Source organism: Apodemus sylvaticus, chromosome 4 (genome assembly GCF_947179515.1).
Source record: "Apodemus sylvaticus chromosome 4, mApoSyl1.1, whole genome shotgun sequence".
Taxonomy (NCBI): Eukaryota; Metazoa; Chordata; class Mammalia; order Rodentia; family Muridae; genus Apodemus; species Apodemus sylvaticus.
Window position 1 is genome coordinate 91379748 of NC_067475.1, and position 17241 is coordinate 91396988.

At 36.5% G+C, this 17241-nt stretch overlaps 1 protein-coding gene across 3 annotated transcripts in view; it reads right to left on the reverse strand.

The window, feature by feature from the left end:
- Fstl5 (follistatin like 5) overlaps positions 1–17241 on the reverse strand; it is a 585582-nt gene that overhangs the window by 98871 nt on the left and 469470 nt on the right. The gene's annotated exons all lie outside the window — the stretch shown is intronic.

Consider the following 17241-nt stretch of genomic DNA (forward strand, 5'->3'; position numbering starts at 1 on the left):
ACCAATAAATAGGAAAAATATTAGTAGAGAAATAATGGAAAATGATGTTCACTTCTTTACAAATTCAGTCTTTATAATCTTTGTAACTAAACAATTTATATTAAACAAATAGATAACAGAAATTGCTGGTACATATAATTATTATATGAGTGCTTTGACAGTTTAATATTTCTTTAATCAAAATAGCATATGTTTGAAGCCAAAATCATATATTTTTCTCAATATTTTTTGTTTGTTTGTTTGTTTGATTGATTGATTGATTGAATTAGGGTGTCACACTGTAGCCCTGGTGACCTGAAACTGATCAGGTAGACCAGGCTGGCCTCAAATCCTCAGTAGTCTTCCTGCCTCGGATATTTATATGCTGTTATTACAGGTACAAGCCAGCTTGTTTGACTACGAAATACATTCTGTGAGAAATGGGAATTATGTTATCATAAGCATTCAATAAAAGTACTCATAAAGTTTTTCACACAGGGAAATAATGTAAGAAGGTAGAAAGTAAATGATGAAAAATTCATATTCTTCTTCTGGAAGAACTAGAATACACTAAAAAATGTTGTTACCCCCATGAACATTAGCATATATTGATGATTTCCTGTTATACAAAATATGAACTATTATACTTTTTGAATGTATGCTTGTTTTCAAGACTTGGACTCTGAATATTATATATATATATGTGTGTGTGTGTGTGTGTGTGTGTGTGTGTGTATGTATGTGTGTGTGTATACATATATATATGTATATTCATATATAGTATATAATGTTCAGATATTACATAATTTAAAAGTACACAAAGCAGTGATTAGAAGTGCGGAACACTGTCGGGGTTGCGGTTTAGTACCAATAACTTATGATTGATTACCACAATGTGTACAAAAGATCACTTTCACTCTAATTATTCTCATCAAATAATCAAGATCCCTCCTTTCACATATTGCCATAGGTTTTTTCAGTGTTTGTATGAAATATATATATAAGTAGAAAAGTATTTTTGATCCATTCATAAGTATGTAATATGGAAATAAAAATTTGTACCATAGTTCTTCATTTACATTAGCATATCTAGCTAGTCTTCGAATATTCCACTTTGTAAAACTTCACTGTGGAGAACTGTCCCAAGCTATTCAGACTTATGCTTACTCACAGCCCTAAGATGGCAGCTGGCGAGAAGGAAGAACAATTAACTAGAGCCTTCTCCTTGAGCTATCGGTGCAAGAAGATTCCTGAGAATACCACAAGATGTTCCTGCCCTAACCGCGGAATGTTCCTGCTGGTGTTAACTCTGGGTGTCCCCACTTGAATGACCTCCTCGCTTCCTGCTTCTATCACTAGGGGTGTCTCTGCCCTTTCCTCCTTTGTTCTTGTGTGAAGGTCAATTCCTTCTCTCTAATCCTTAAAACCTCCCATGCTCATGGATCGGTAGAATCAATATAGTTAAAATGGCCATTTTGCCAAAAGCAATATACAGATTTAATGCAATACCCATCAAAATCCCAACTCAATTCTTCACAGAGTTAGAAAGAGCAATTATCAAATTCATCTGGAACAACAAAAAACTCAGGATAGCTAAAACTATTCTCAGCAACAAAAGAAAATCTGGGGGAATCAGTATCCCTGACCTCAAGCAATACTACAGAGCAATAGTGTTAAAAACTGCATGGTATTGGTACAGTGACAGGCAGGAGGATCAATGGAACAGGATTGAAGATCCAGAAATGAACCCACACACCTATGGCCACTTGATCCTCGACAAAGAGGCTGAAAACATCCAATGGAAAAAAGATAGCCTTTTCAACAAATGGTGCTGGTTCAACTGGAGGTCAGCATGCAGAAGAATGCGAATTGATCCATTCTTGTCTCCTTGTACTAAGCTCAAATCCAAATGGATCAAGGACCTCCACATAAAGCCAGACACTCTGAAGCTAATAGAAAAGAAACTGGGGAAGACCCTTGAGGACATCGGTACAGGGAGAAAGTTTCTGAACAGAACACCAATAGCGTATGCTCTAAGAGCAAGAATTGACAAATGGGACCTCATAAAATTACAAAGTTTCTGTAAGGCAAAGGACACCATCAAGAGGACAAATCGGCAACCAACACATTGGGAAAAGATCTTCACCAATCCTACATCAGATAGAGGGCTAATATCCAATATATATAAAGAACTCAAGAAGTTAGACTCCAGAAAACCAAACAACCCTATTAAAAAATGGGGTACAGAGTTAAACAAAGAATTCTCACCTGAAGAACTTCGGATGGCGGAGAAGCATCTTAAAAAATGCTCAACTTCATTAGTCATTAGGGAAATGCAAATCAAAACAACCCTGAGATTTCATCTTACACCAGTCAGAATGGCTAAGATTTAAAATTCAGGAGACAGCAGGTGTTGGATAGGGTGTGGAGAAAGAGGAACACTCCTCCACTGCTGGTGGGGTTGCAAATTGGTACAACCACTCTGGAAAGCAATCTGGCGGTTCCTCCGAAAACTGGGCACCTCACTTCCATAAGATCCTGCTATACCACTCCTGGGCATATACCCAGATGATTCCCCACCATGTAATAAGGATACATGCTCTACTATGTTCATAGCAGCCCTATTTATAATTGCCAGATGCTGGAAAGAACCCAGGTATCCCTCAAGAGAAGAGTGGATGCAAAAAATGTGGTATATCTACACAATGGAGTACTATTCAGCCATTAGAAACAATGAATTCATGAAATTCTTAGGCAAATGGATGGAGCTAGAGAACATCATACTAAGTGAGGTAACCCAGACTCAAAAGGTGAATCATGGTATGCACTCACTAATAAGTGGATATTAACCTAGAACTGGAATACCCAAAACATAATCCACACATCAAATGAGATACAAGAAGAAAGGAGGAGTGGCCCCTGGTTCTGGAAAGACTCAGTGAAGCAGTATTCGACAAAACCAGAACGGGGAAGTGGGAAGGGGTGGGTGGGAGGACAGGGGAAGAGAAGGGGGCTTACGGGACTTTCAGGGAGTGGGGGGCTATAAAAGGGGAAATCATTTGAAATGTAAATAAATTATATCAAATAAAAAAATTAAAAAAAAAAAAAAACCCGTACGTCTCCCCAACATTAAATGAGGTCTCGACACAACCCAGATTGACTGACTTTGTTAGCATGCTTGGTCCCCCTTCTCTCTTCCCTCTATTTTTGACCCTCAGGTAGTGCTTCTTCGGGACCCTGGAATAACAGTAAATGATGAAAAATTCATACATTTCTTCTGGAAGAACTAGAATACAATAAAAAATGTTCTTACCCCATGAACACTAACATATATTGATGATTTCCTGTTATACAAAATATGAACTATTATACTTCTTGAATGTATGCTTGTTTTCAAGACTTGGACTCTGAATTATATATATATATATATGTGTGTGTGTGTGTGTGTGTGTGTGTGTGTGTATGTATATATACATATATATGTATATTCATATATAGTATATAATGTTCAGATATTACATAATTTAAAAGTTCACAAAACAGTGATTAGAAGTGCGGAACACTGTCGGAGTTGTGGTTTAGTACCCATAACTTATGATTTATTACCACAATGTGTACAAAAGATCACTTTCACTCTAATTATTCTCATCAAATAATCAAGATCCCTCCTTTCACATATTGCCATAGGTTTTTTCAATGTTTGTTTGAAATATATATATAAGTAGAAAAGTATTTTTGATCCATTCATAAGTATATAATATGGAAATATAAATTTGTTCTTCATAGTTCTTCATTTACATGAGCATATCTAGCTAGTCTTTGAATATTCCATTTTGTAAAACTTCACAGCATAGAGTTCTACCATTTAAAAGATATTTTATTCTTCATCAGTTATAAAACTAAATATATTTCTAGAGTAAGAGGACAGAATAGTTGCTAGGGCTTCATAAACTTCTGTCAGTCATCAAGATGTGTGCATTACATAGGTAAGGTATGTGTATGATTGCTATGACATTTGCCCATACACACACACACACACACACACACACGTGTGTGTGTGTGTGTGTGTATGGTGGGTATTTGTACAGTTTTTGAAAATTTTATTTTTAGATTATAATTACATTACTTTTCTGTTTACCTTTCTCATATCAAACCCCTCGTAATCATGTTCTTGATCCTTTTCAGATTGGCAGCCTTCCTTGATCCTGTGAAGGCTCAATTCCCCAGTGTTTGGGAATGTCAGGGCAGTGAGGTGGGTGTAAGAGGGTGAGAGGAGGAGCACCCTGGAGGAAGCAGGGGAAGAGGGGATCGGATAGAGGGTTCAAGAGAGGAAACCATGAAAGGGGATACAATTTGAAATGTAAATACTTAAAATACCCAATGAAAATGGGGAAAAATTGTGGCTTCTTTTTCATTAATTGTTGTTACTTGAATATAGAATTATATACATATATCCTTAAATATAACCTGCTCAATCTATATAAATACAACATAATCAGTCCAGATGTTACTTGTGTGTATGACAATTCAGAAATGGCCATTCATTATTGGAGAACTGATAGCTGTACTATTCTCTTGAGAACTGTTTCTGCCAAGAGATTTACTGCATGTTCTCAGCAGTACCATAACTGTATGTAAAGTTCCTCATAGAGCTGATTCAGATATATGATTACTGATATGTACCTATGTGCAATCAAGTGTGAACAAACTTTACTAAATTAGAATACTTAAATATAAATTATAGTACATTAATAAGTTTGAAAATTAGTCATGTGAAAACATCTTTGCACATATAATGAGCAAATGACACCCAATGCTCTGTCTTCCTGAATATTCCACTAGAGTCCTTCAACTAGCAGATTTTTTAATGAAGACTTTTTTTCATATCATTATGAAATAGTTCTTGTATGTTACCTAAATCTGCCCTGTCTAGAAATAGTTTAGACTAGGCAGGCAGTGGTGGTGCACGACTTTAATCCCAGCACTTGGGAGGCAGAGGCAGGTGGATTTCTGAGTTTGAGGCCAGCCTGGTCTACAGAGTGAGTTCCAGAACAGCCAGGGCTACACAAAGAAATCCTGAAAAACCATGAAAAAAAACAAAATAAAAAAAAGAAGAAATAGTTTATATTAAATAACTTGTATTTACATAATCTTATTAAAGATGTAACTTACTCCATAATATGACATAAAAGTTAATAGTTTTAATCACTTGGAAATATAGTTTTTTAAAATGTTACTAAATACTTGATTAGAGAATTACATTCAAAGATAATAAATGTCTTCCAGTGAAAATACAGATCAATAGGAGAGATGCCAAGCACTGGTATTTTAATATTCTATTATTAATTATTTTACTGATTTCCTCATTTTGTATATTAAGAAGCTGAGATTCTTGTTAAAGTGATGGTTCTCATATTTATATGCTCTATAAGGAAGCACTTTTGCAGAGTTAGAATATTATAAAATCAACAATCGTAAGACAGTTAATTGACATAATGCTGTACCAGACTACACAACAGCTGTTTGCTTTGTCTATGCCTAGTTAAACTGTCTGGGTTTCATCTGAGCATTCCTATTCCTTGCCTGTCTCCTTCTGAAAGCTTACAGTTTTCATGGTAAAAGACATTGTTTTTGATGAAGTGCATTTATGTGAGCATAACATTTAGGCTACATGTTTTATTGTCTGCTTTTCTTTCACATTTAAGAAAATGACTTAACATTTACATTACCAAGCAAATGTAAAAAGACAAGCTTAAGATAAAAATTTAATATATCTAAAAAATGTATGGTTAGCATTATAGGACATGAAATTTCTGTGAATGTACATATGGGAAATGAAATGAGATATTTTTAAATCCTATTTTTAGGCTAGAAATTATATTAACTATGTCAGGTTCGTTGCCTTCCACATGCCTGATTAAAATATGCATTTAAAGGAAACTAATTTTCTTTTTGTCCTGAATGAAAGCAATTCCCAGTTGCTAGCGTCCAAACCTGTGTCTTATTATAACAGACCAACTGAAGTGGCTGCTGTGTCTACTGGAAGATAATCGTAAACTAGCCAGGAAATTGTACACCCAGGTTTAAAATGATGAGATGGAATAATCCAATTATTGTGTTGGAAGCTAGTTGTAATGGCAACAAGAAACTGTCAGTAAATGGTGAGTAGAGAGGACAGATACCTCAAGATCGCACAGCAGATGGCAGTGTGAGGTGGAGCCTGGACCCTGGAAAATAAGTGTCTATGCAAGCCGAGAGAGGCACCCATAAGAGGGTGTAAGTCACTGATTGTCTAATGTAGATTCTCAAGGTACTGAATAAGAATTCATGCTCTCAAGAGACTGAAGAAGAATCCATCCTGATCACTACATAATGTCAGCTTAGAGTTGACAGAAGTTTTAAAGTAAGAACATGCTTATTCAGACACATCAAGTCTACTACTGGCAATTGATTACATGAAAATAAATCCCAGATGAAGCAAGACTCATGGCTCTGTAAAAGTATTGAAAACAGCAAAGTCAATAGCACTACCTCCAAGTAAACACATACAATACAAAGGCTATATCATGGTATTTCAAAAAATGTCTAAATGGTTTGAAAAAAAAGTAGTGTGGCATCAGTACAGATTGACAGGACCTCGCCAGAAGCCTGTTAATGAGTTATTTGATATTAATGTGGATGTGGAGGTCCAAGCCGAGAGCCCATTAAAGCATTAAATGGCATCAGCAGGAGTGGGTGTGTCCTAGGTACTATCCTTCCATAAGCCACTATCACCTAGAGAATGGAAATGAGCTGAGAAGTCAGCTTCTTCACAGGCTCAGGGCTAAGGCTGGCATCTTCATTCTGGATGATGTTAAGTAGCAACAATTCTTCACTGTTCAGCTCAGAACTATTCAAGAATTCACCTAATCAGGCAGAAATCTTTCTCTGGTATGAACTGTCTGAAGCTATCAAGAAAAGGTCATAATACTCTTATTGCCCAGCTCTAAAATCAGTCTCCTTTTCCACGCCTATAAAACTGAGACTCTCCTTGCTTCTGTGACATGCTTGGGCATAGCAAGATAGAACACTAGGTAATCGAGTGATCAGAAAGTCATCTTGGACATTGGATGTATTAAGGATAAGAAAATAAAATTTATGAATACCTTTTTATCTAACACCTACAAATCCAGAATGCTAGCACCCAACCTTTGCTAGACATGGACTTCTGACTTTACCACTGTCATGAACTATGAATGAGCTTCCCAATTCATCCTCAACTGACTGCTTCGTAGTATTCAGTAAATGGTAATATTAATAAAGATGAATTTGTGAATGACTGTAGAAAAATTGGGAGAAAAGGTGGCTTGTAGCTTGACTATGTACCCTACCATCATGTTCCAGGAGCCAAGATTTCATCCTTTGGTTTTATATATCTTGAAAATATACCACACAGATAATCGAATCAGAGAATTAAAATAAAATGCTCTAAAAAATATTCAGTGCATGCCTAGTATCAGTTGTTTAGAATATGCTGACTATAAAGACATATATAGTCTTTGCTCAAAATAATAAAAACATATCAAAACTGGAGCATTGAAGAAGAGTACATTGTAATTCAACAAAATGGCCATCTTTGCTTCTTATAAACAAAGAGACAAAAACTATGACAGTAGCAGAAAACCAATTAGATATTAATTAGCATATATGCTAATCAGGATATTAAGTGTTTCTCTAAAACTGTTGCATATACTATACAATTATGTAAAAGACCATTATTTATTTATGACACTTATTACTGAACATGTATTTTAAGCTCCATGCTACTTATGTGAACTTCAATATGTTTAATATAGTTACATAATCCTATGAATTTAGATACAAGCATTGTTATACATAAATACAGAGTCAAAATAATATATATCATTTCAGGAAAATGGACATCTTTAAAAATAATTTATAGCAGGGCAGTCGTGGTGCATGCCTTTAATCCCAGCACTTGGGAGGCAGAGGCAGGAGGATTTCTAAGTTCGAGGCCAAAATGTTCTACAGAGTGAGTTCCAGGATAGCCAGGGCTACACAGAAAAACCCTGTCTCAAAAGAAACAAACAAACAAAACAAAAAACAAAGAAAAATGTTTTATAAAGATAATAGATATCATTAAATATTTTGTACAAAAAGGAACAAATTTTAATTTCAGAATATGTGATTTAAATAGTCTGATGATTCTTTATTCTGGGAAACATATAGTTTAGTAAAATTGGCTTAACATTACAGTTATACAACAGGAAATAGTGAAGGGCTACAAGGTAAACAGAACATGAATAGGAGCATCTCTGAAATAGGTTATAAATGTGGCTTCTGGACTCATTAAGAAATATAAGAAAATAACTAAGATACATTTGGTATCACATTGAGTAAGCCATGCTTCTATGGAAAAAAAAAAGTGTCCTACAAAACAAAAGCTGATTTCAAGTAAAGTTGATGAACTTCATCCTCACACATTTTTGTAGAAAATGTACTGTGTGTGCTGTGAGAGATATAAATGAGCTAGCATTGCCTTTGTGAGCATCAGATAAGATAAAATTATAAAGTGCTTAAAATAGTGCATGACATACAAACAATGTGTGTAAGTGTATATAAAGTATGTATAAAACACATTTGCTTCTGTATAGATATATACATATTTTTAAGCAAAATCATGTACATAGAGACATCTTTGAAGACAAAGATGCTTTGCATGTGACTAAATATCAAGGAACTTGAGTTTTGCAATAGTTCTAGATAGGCTCCTGAGCAGGGGCCTTACAAAAGATGTGCAAAGCCTTAGGTTCCACTTATAACACAGATAAATACCTGGATTTTCTAAACAGAGCACACTTACATTCTTAGCATTTAAGAGGCAGGGTCAGTAGGAGTTTAGAAACTTCGTAGTGATTCAGTTACCTTTCTCTAAAATTCAAAGATAGTGTGGGAAGCTTGGCTCAAAGGCACGAGTCCTACAAACATGAACGAATCCTGGGTTTTGTCACTAGTACCAGAATAGGTGATGCTTTCCTCTTTGGACCATAAATATACAGAATATCAGAGAAACATGAACTTCAGCAGAGCCAAAATAAATTTGGTAATTTTTAAGCTAATATTAGAAAGCACAACACGTGCTGTAGAGCTCCAGGAACCATTATTGAGTTGGCCTATATAAAACCTCCTTGAAAATCTATGCAGGCAAAACTAGTCCAAGTCAAGGTCAGTCACAGAAATTTTAACAAAACATGTCCAAGTCCAGGTATAACTTAATCTGCATACATTAATAATCATATTGCACGTGGATTTTAGAGGTGACTTTCTTTCTTTTTTTACTTCAAACAAAAACACTTTTCTAAAAAATATTTTTCCACTGTTGTTTATACATTGTTTGGGCTGCTGTTAGAGACAGCACTGGCAGCTAAGTTAGATTAACCAGTATTGTCCAGGGTCTGAGATTTTTTTTTAATAATTCCCTGCCCTTGTGGTCTTGTTTTGCTATGAAGGGCATTCTGTTTAGGCTTTAGCCTGTAGTTTTTTGCATTTATTAAGCTACACATGAGTCAGAGTTTGTGTGTAATGGACCTATTGGCCACCTGGACTGTAGAAATTCAGCACAATTGTTGTACAGCATGAATGAGGAGGTGGGTTAGCTAATCTGGGTAGAAGGTCTCCATATGGGTGCAGTCTCAGGTTGTCGTCATTTGGGAGGAGAAGCTTCCAGATGATAATTTCTGCACACAATGTCAACATCATATTCTAACTCGGTGAAAGCTTTGCTATCCTTCTGAGCCTGTTTCAGGTAACGTTGTCATTCCTATGGATCTGAGGAATTGAGGACCTTAACATGACTGTGCTCACACCAACAATATCCACTCATTAAGGACTTCACCTGCTCTCACAATATTTTCTACAATATCAACATTTTTTTACTGATTTCCCAGTACTCTAGTCATTTCAGTTTCAATAGCTAATGGTTTTTGCATGAATTCTGGGTGAAGTAGCCTTATGAAATTGTCCAGATGACTTTTGCTACAAATTCAATGCCAGTTTTCAACAAGTACATTGATGTTGTTAGATACAAAGCATTTCTGCTTGTAGGGGAATGTGGCTATCTGTGGAAACAGAATTTTGAATTTTGAATTTTCTCATAACACAAAAATTATAAGAATCTGAGGAAATGAGCTTTTTAAATATCTAATTTCTGGACATATGTGTAGCATCACTATGCGTCCATAAATATGTACAGTTGTGTCAAATAAAATCAGCATGCAAAGTAAAAATATAGACATCTGTTACCATCAAAGCCAGATTTGACGGTAATATATGGCTCAGAATTTGACCAGCTTATGTTTACTAAAAAGAGAGGCTTCTGATGAGGGGAAGATATCCTAGTGATGATCTACAAATGACATGCTAGTGACAAGCCCCAAGTGGCATTCAACATACTTTACATATGAAAGATACACACGAAGGAGGCAATATAGCTGGAAACTCAACAGAGCAAGAAGTGCAAGGGTGATCTTAATTACTGTTTATAGCTACATTCCCCTACCAGCAGCAATGCTTTGGATCTGGAGGTGACTTTCTAACCATAGTAAATATTGGTGTCCAAGACTGAGTAAGAAGAGGAACACAGTGCTGCCCCACAAATTTAAACAACTTAGGCTGTGGCTTATACTATCTCTTGTATTTCCCTTTGAAATGTTAATGCTTCTACCATTGGATGACTACCTCAAATTGTCAAATGAATACTTGACAAGGGCCAAAGGATAGCACTACCTAGTTCTTCTGTAGTCCTTGATATATCTCTCCCCTTTGCCATCCATGCTTTCACAACAATAGCAATTGAACTAAAAAGAGACTGAAGTCAGGTGCTTTATCTATTCTCAACACCAGAGGGGATAAGAATGATCCACATCGGATGACTGGATCCCCCCCCACAGTGCTCCTAGGGACCAAACCACCAATCAAGGAGTGTCCAGGGAAGGAGCCATGGCTCCAGGTACATTTGTAGCAGAGGATGGCCTTGTCTGACATCAATAGGACAGGAGGCTCTTGATCTGTGGAGGTTTGACGCCCTAGCATAGGGAGATGGTGGAGTGGTGGGGCAGGAATTATGGATATGTGGGATAGCACCCTTGTACAGGCAAAGGGGAGGGCTGATGTGTGAGGGGGAATTGGTGGAGGGGTAACGTGAACGTGGCATATCATTTGGGAAGTGGCGTGGCATGTCATTTGGGAAGTGGGATACCATTTGAGATGTAATTGAGCAACGGCAGCAGTGATGCTCTTTCTGTCCCTGTTATTTAGATAGACCTCAAGGGAAGTGGGTCAAAGATGTTTAACAGAGAAGATGCAATGAAAGAAAACAAGCTCAGTCTGCCAGCAGAGTGGAGAGAAGCTTCTGGAAAAAAGAATGCTGCTGTCTACTATAAGGGCTTTCTGCACAACCTCTTGATAGGACACAGACTCTAGAAATAAAGTGTTATCATGAATGATGTATGAGATAAAGTGAGCACATTGCCTTATATCTATATGTACACTTTCCTCAAATCTTATATTCTTCACACTCACACTGTTGGTAAGAAAATGACCAGATTTTTAAAAAAAAAAAAAAAAACTATAAACAGGAATGAAAATGACAATATTTTAATAAAACTACAAACAATAACAGTAAATTTTACCAGTAATAAAGTATTTAAAATGTAAAGTAACATATTAAACAAATTAACCAAATATTAAACAACTAGATGTTGGACTTTCTAACACTGAGCAAGTAATTTATAGAAAAGCTGCATGTTAAATAATTTTGATAATTAGTATAAAACAACTAAATTGCTTTGTCTCTTTAAGAGTCATATATCCAGAATATATTTTTACAATTTTATTTAAATGGTGATTTTTATCTACTGTTAAATTCAGAGTAATAATGATAATTGCAAGTATGTGAAACATCTGTGCTAGACACTGTCAAGGGTTTCAGATCACCAGATCCACAAGATATTTATTTCTACTAATGTCTTCAATGACGTTAATCTATGTCACAATTAAATCGAAAAATGTAAAATAGAATATGCATTTTCTTCAAATCCTATGGAAGAAGTAAAGAACTGGAATTAAGGCAATGCTTTGAAAGTCAATGGATGTGTTGACCAAGAAATTTTCTTGACCATTACACAAAATATATTTAAGTGAAGCTCTCCAGCACAAAGTATCCCTTCACAAGGTTGGTCTGAATCACATAGGAACATGGAAAGTTGGAGGTAGATAGTCTCCTAGGCCTCTTCACAACAGGCTGTTTCCTTTTGTTGTGAGAATAGCTTTATCTTCACAGTTAACTAAACAAACATGAGAAGCTTGAAGACAAATATTTAGTCCCTGATCATTTTTATATGCTTATGCATTATGAAGTACTCTTTTTAAAATTATTGATTTTCTTCTTAGAAGCCTGAGTAAGGTAATAAAGAAAATTGCAGTAGCTTTTTAAGTTCTGCATTATGCCCAGCAGTTGTTAGAAGATGAACAGAATAATCCACACATCAAATGAGGTACAAGAAGAACGGAGGAGTGGCTCCTTGTTCTGGAAACACTCAGTGAAGCAGTATATGGCAAAACTAGAACAGGGAAGTGGAAAGGGTTGGGTGGGAAAACAGGGGGAGGGAAGGGGGCTGATGGGACTTTTGGGAAGTGGGGGTCTAGAAAAGGGGAAATCATTTGAAATATAAATAAAAAATATATCGAATAAAAAAAAGAAGATGAACAGAAGATAAGCCAACTGTATTCCATGAGGCCACATGATTGTATATCAGCAGAGATGTGTAATGAGTTTCTAATACAGATGTTTCCCTGAGATTAAACAGAGGAAACACAACAAAACTCTATTTTACTATGATGGAGATTGAAATTAGGCTAACTCAGATGACAAAGAGAAACACACAGGGGGTTGTTGTATTAAAAGTAAAATCCAGCAAAACAAAGAAATGAAATCTTGCATATTTTGATAAATCTTACAAAAAGTCTCAGTAATAAATGAGTACAAAACTGGTTCACATTTTCAGAATGCAACAATTATGCCTTTCTTAATGTGAACTACTCCAGTCCTGCTCTAAGAGTTGTATTAATCAAGTCTTGCAAATTATAGGTGATTAATGTTGCAACCATATTACAGGGTAATTCCAAAGGTAACCTAATGAAGAAAGGGCTTTATGATTCTCCCCTAGCTTACGTCTCTAATCCAAATGGAAGAATTGTTCAACTTACTACAACTGTTTTGTATTTCGGTGAATTATCATCCTGGTCTTAGTGGTTATAATGCTGCCATGTTATATGATCCTTTATTATAAATGCAATCTGAACTAAATTTGAGGTTTTGGAATATGGAAAAATGATTTATTCAGCATTGAATACACATCAGCAACATGTTTGTTCCAAGCAGACAAAACCATGAATAAACAAATGTATTCTTCTCTGTAGATATTTTATTCTCTGTAAAATAAAAGTTCTTACTGGGAATCTAAACTCTGTGTTTATTTTCAGCTGCCAATTAATAAAGAAATGGTGAAGTCTAAAGTTTAATAATGCAGACAATTTGCAAGGTAACTAGGTTCACAGACATTTACATGGCATAAATTAACCAGGCATTTTGTAGGCAGTAGCAAAGGATCATGAGTCGAGATTGGATTATATTACATAATGAGAGTCAGGCCCAACCCTCCCTTCTCTCATGAATATTATATTAATCAAATTATAGATATAGTAAAGAGTTTATGTAAATACAATTAATTTGTTTGTAATGGAAATTTGAAAAGGAAATACAAATGGAGCTTACGGCTTGCTGACAGGAGCCTAATATAGCTGTCTCCTGAGAGGTTCTGCCAGTACCTGACAAATACAAAAGTGAATGATCTCAGCCAACCATTGGACTGAGCACAAGGTCCTCAATGAAGGAGCTAGAGAAATGACTAAAGGAACTGAAAGAACTTGCAACCCCCTAGGAGGAACAACAATATGAACCAACCAGTATCCCAAAAGCTCCCAGGGACTAAACAACCAACCAAAGAGTACACATGGAGGGACCTATGACTCCAGCTGCATATGTAGCAGAGGGTGGGCCTGTTGGAAAGGGAAGAGATGCCCTTGGTCCTGAGAAGGCTGGATGCCACAGTATAGAGGAATGCCAGGACCAAAAAGCATGAATGTGTGGGTTGGTGAACAGGGGAAGGGGGGATGGGATAGGGTGTTTTCAGAGGGGACAAGGAAAGGGCATAACATTTGAAATATAAATAAAGGAAACATCTAAAAAAATAGAAAACAACAGGAGCTTAATGTAAAAACAATAAAAATCAGAACATGTCATTTTTTTCCTAAATAATATCAAAATGCAGAGCAATCCCATGACTCTAATGTACTTCTGGCTGTGCGGTGTAGAAAAATTAAGTCTAAGAAATTTATGCCAATGCTATTTGCATAGGATGCAAACATATGCATGGTGGCAGCAGTCTGTACTAGCTCTGTTCCCTGTCATGGAATTACCTCTTCTATAAGTGTAAATATCACTTTTATTTCTTCACATGAAGATAAACGGAGACCTTTACAAATACATGGTTTGAACTAAGCCAAGAGTGGTTCTAACTCTCTCTAGGCCTAGGCCTGGAAGCTTTTAATGTCTGTATAATCTAATCTTCTACAAGCTCAGATCTTGAAAGATTCTGCTTCCAGCTTCCATCTGCTAACCTAGACCTAGAATATTTCAACCTCCAAGACTTATTGATGAATAGATTCAATCTTTCTAGTTCATTCTGAACTCTAGCTGGCTAGGTCAACTCAGTTGTTCTGGCTCAAACTCCTCTCTAAGCTGACTGATTCAAATTGGCTTTTCTCCACTTCTGATGGATTTACCTTCCTTGAAAAGATTGCTTCATACTCAATTGCTCTGTTCTTTACTAAACTGAACTGAACCTAAATCCACTGGATCCCCACCCTCATTTCTCAGTCTGAAACAAGTCAGCTTTCTCTGACTGTTCTTTAAGTAGCCTCTTTCCTGTCTAGTCTTATGAGAGTTAGGCTTATCCTATTTCTGACTCATTCTGTAAAATCTTTCTCTGATTCACCACTTTGTCTGTACCTAATTAGACATAATTGTTTGGGAATAAAGGTGTGTGTGAAAGACTTTGTTTGTATTCCAGCCACAGGGACCAAAGGTATGTACAAAGGGCTGTGTGTATTTTAGCCAGAGGAATTAAAGGTTTGTATTCTGGCTAGGGCAATTAAAGGTATGCGGCATGCCTGCATTCCAGCTGGATCATATCTTTAGATGTGATCCCTTGCAGAAGCAGCCATGCTGCAGGATTAAAAATCCACCACAGCCCCCTGAAATTCTGTTCAGCATTTATTATTGTAAAATTAAAGAGGAACTAATTTTAACAGATGTTTCCTTTAAAAGTAAGGGGCATTTCAATGTGAATCATGGCATTGGAGATTCAAGCTTCCTTGTCTCTAAAATATCTTCTTAAAACTACATGGAAGTTTGCATCTTGGTTGTGTATTCATCTGTACTATGTATTTATTTAGCACAATACTTTCCCATGTATTACTTGTATTTCTCTGTCCCTAGTACATCTTTTAGGGATTAGGTTTTTTTTTTTTCAGACACATAGCACACACTGATAGTCTCTGCACAACATGGTCTAAGGAAAGAAGTTCTCATCTATATAGGAAAGGGAGGCTAGACTAGACATCAAGTCTATCTCTATGATAAATACACAAATAATAAAAAGATAACATATTGCCAATATATCCACATTGCTTCCTCTGACATTTCAGTCAATATTATGGAAGATCTTGGGGTAACTCTAACCAAACAAGTGAAAGACCTATATTACAAGAAATTCAGATCCCTGAAGAAGGAAATCAAAGAAGATCTCAGAAAATGGAAAAATCTTCCATGCTCGTGGATTGGCAGGATTAATATAGTTAAAATGGCCATCTTGCCAAAGGCAATCTACAGATTCAATGCTATCCCCATAAAAATCCCAACCCAGTTCTTCATAGAGCTAGAAAGAGCAATTCTCAAATTCATCTGGAATAACAAAAAACCCAGGAAAGCTAAAACTATTCTCAATAGTAAAAGAACTTCGTGGGGATTCAGTATCCCAAACTTTAAACTCTACTACAGAGTAATAGTGATAAAAACTGCATGGTATTGGTACAATATCAGGCAAGCGGATCAATGGAATAGGATTGAAGACCCAGAAATGAACCAACACACCTATGGTCACTTGGTCTTCGACAAAGGAGCTGAAAGCATCCAGTGGAAAAAAAGATAGTCTTTTCAACAAATGGTGCTGGTTCAATTGGAGGTCAGCATGCAGAAGAATGCGCATCGATCCATTCTTATCTCCTTGTACCAAGCTCAACTCCAAATGGACCAAGGACCTCCACATAAAACCTGACACAGAAACTAATCGAAAAGAAACTGGGGAAGACCCTGGAGGACATGGGCACAGGGGAAATGTTCCTGAATAGAACACCAATAGCTTATGCTCTAAGATTGAGAATTGACAAATAGGACCTCATAAAACTACAAAGTTTCTGTAAGGCAAAGGACACCATCAAAAGGACAAACCATCAACCAACAGACTGGGAAAGGATCTTCACCAACCCTAAATCCGACAGAGGGCTAATATCTAATATATACAAAGAACTCAAGAAAGTAGAACCCAGAGAAACAAATAACCCCGATAAAAAGTGGGGTACGGAGCTAAACAAGGAATTTTCACATGGAGAACTTCAGAGAGCTGAGAAACACCTTAAGAAATGTTCAACATCATTAATAATTAGGGAAATGCAAATCAAAACAACCCTGAGATTTCACCTCACACCAGTCAGAATGGCTAAGGTCAAAAACTCAGGAGACAGCAGGTGTTGGGGAGGATGTGGAGAAAGACGAACACTCCTCCACTGCTGGTGGGATTGCAAGGTGGTGCAACCACTTTGGAAATCAGTATGGCAGTTCCCCAGAAAACTGGGCATGACACTTCCAAAGGACCCTGCTATACCACTCCTGGGCATATATCCAGGGGATTCTTCAGCATGCAATAAGGACACATGCTCCACTATGTTCATAGCAGCCCTATTTGTAGTAGCCAGAAGCTGGAAAGAACCTAGGTATCCTTCAATGGAGGAATGGATACAAAAAATGTGGTATATTTACACAATGGAGTACTATTCAGCCATTAGAAACAATGAATTCATGAA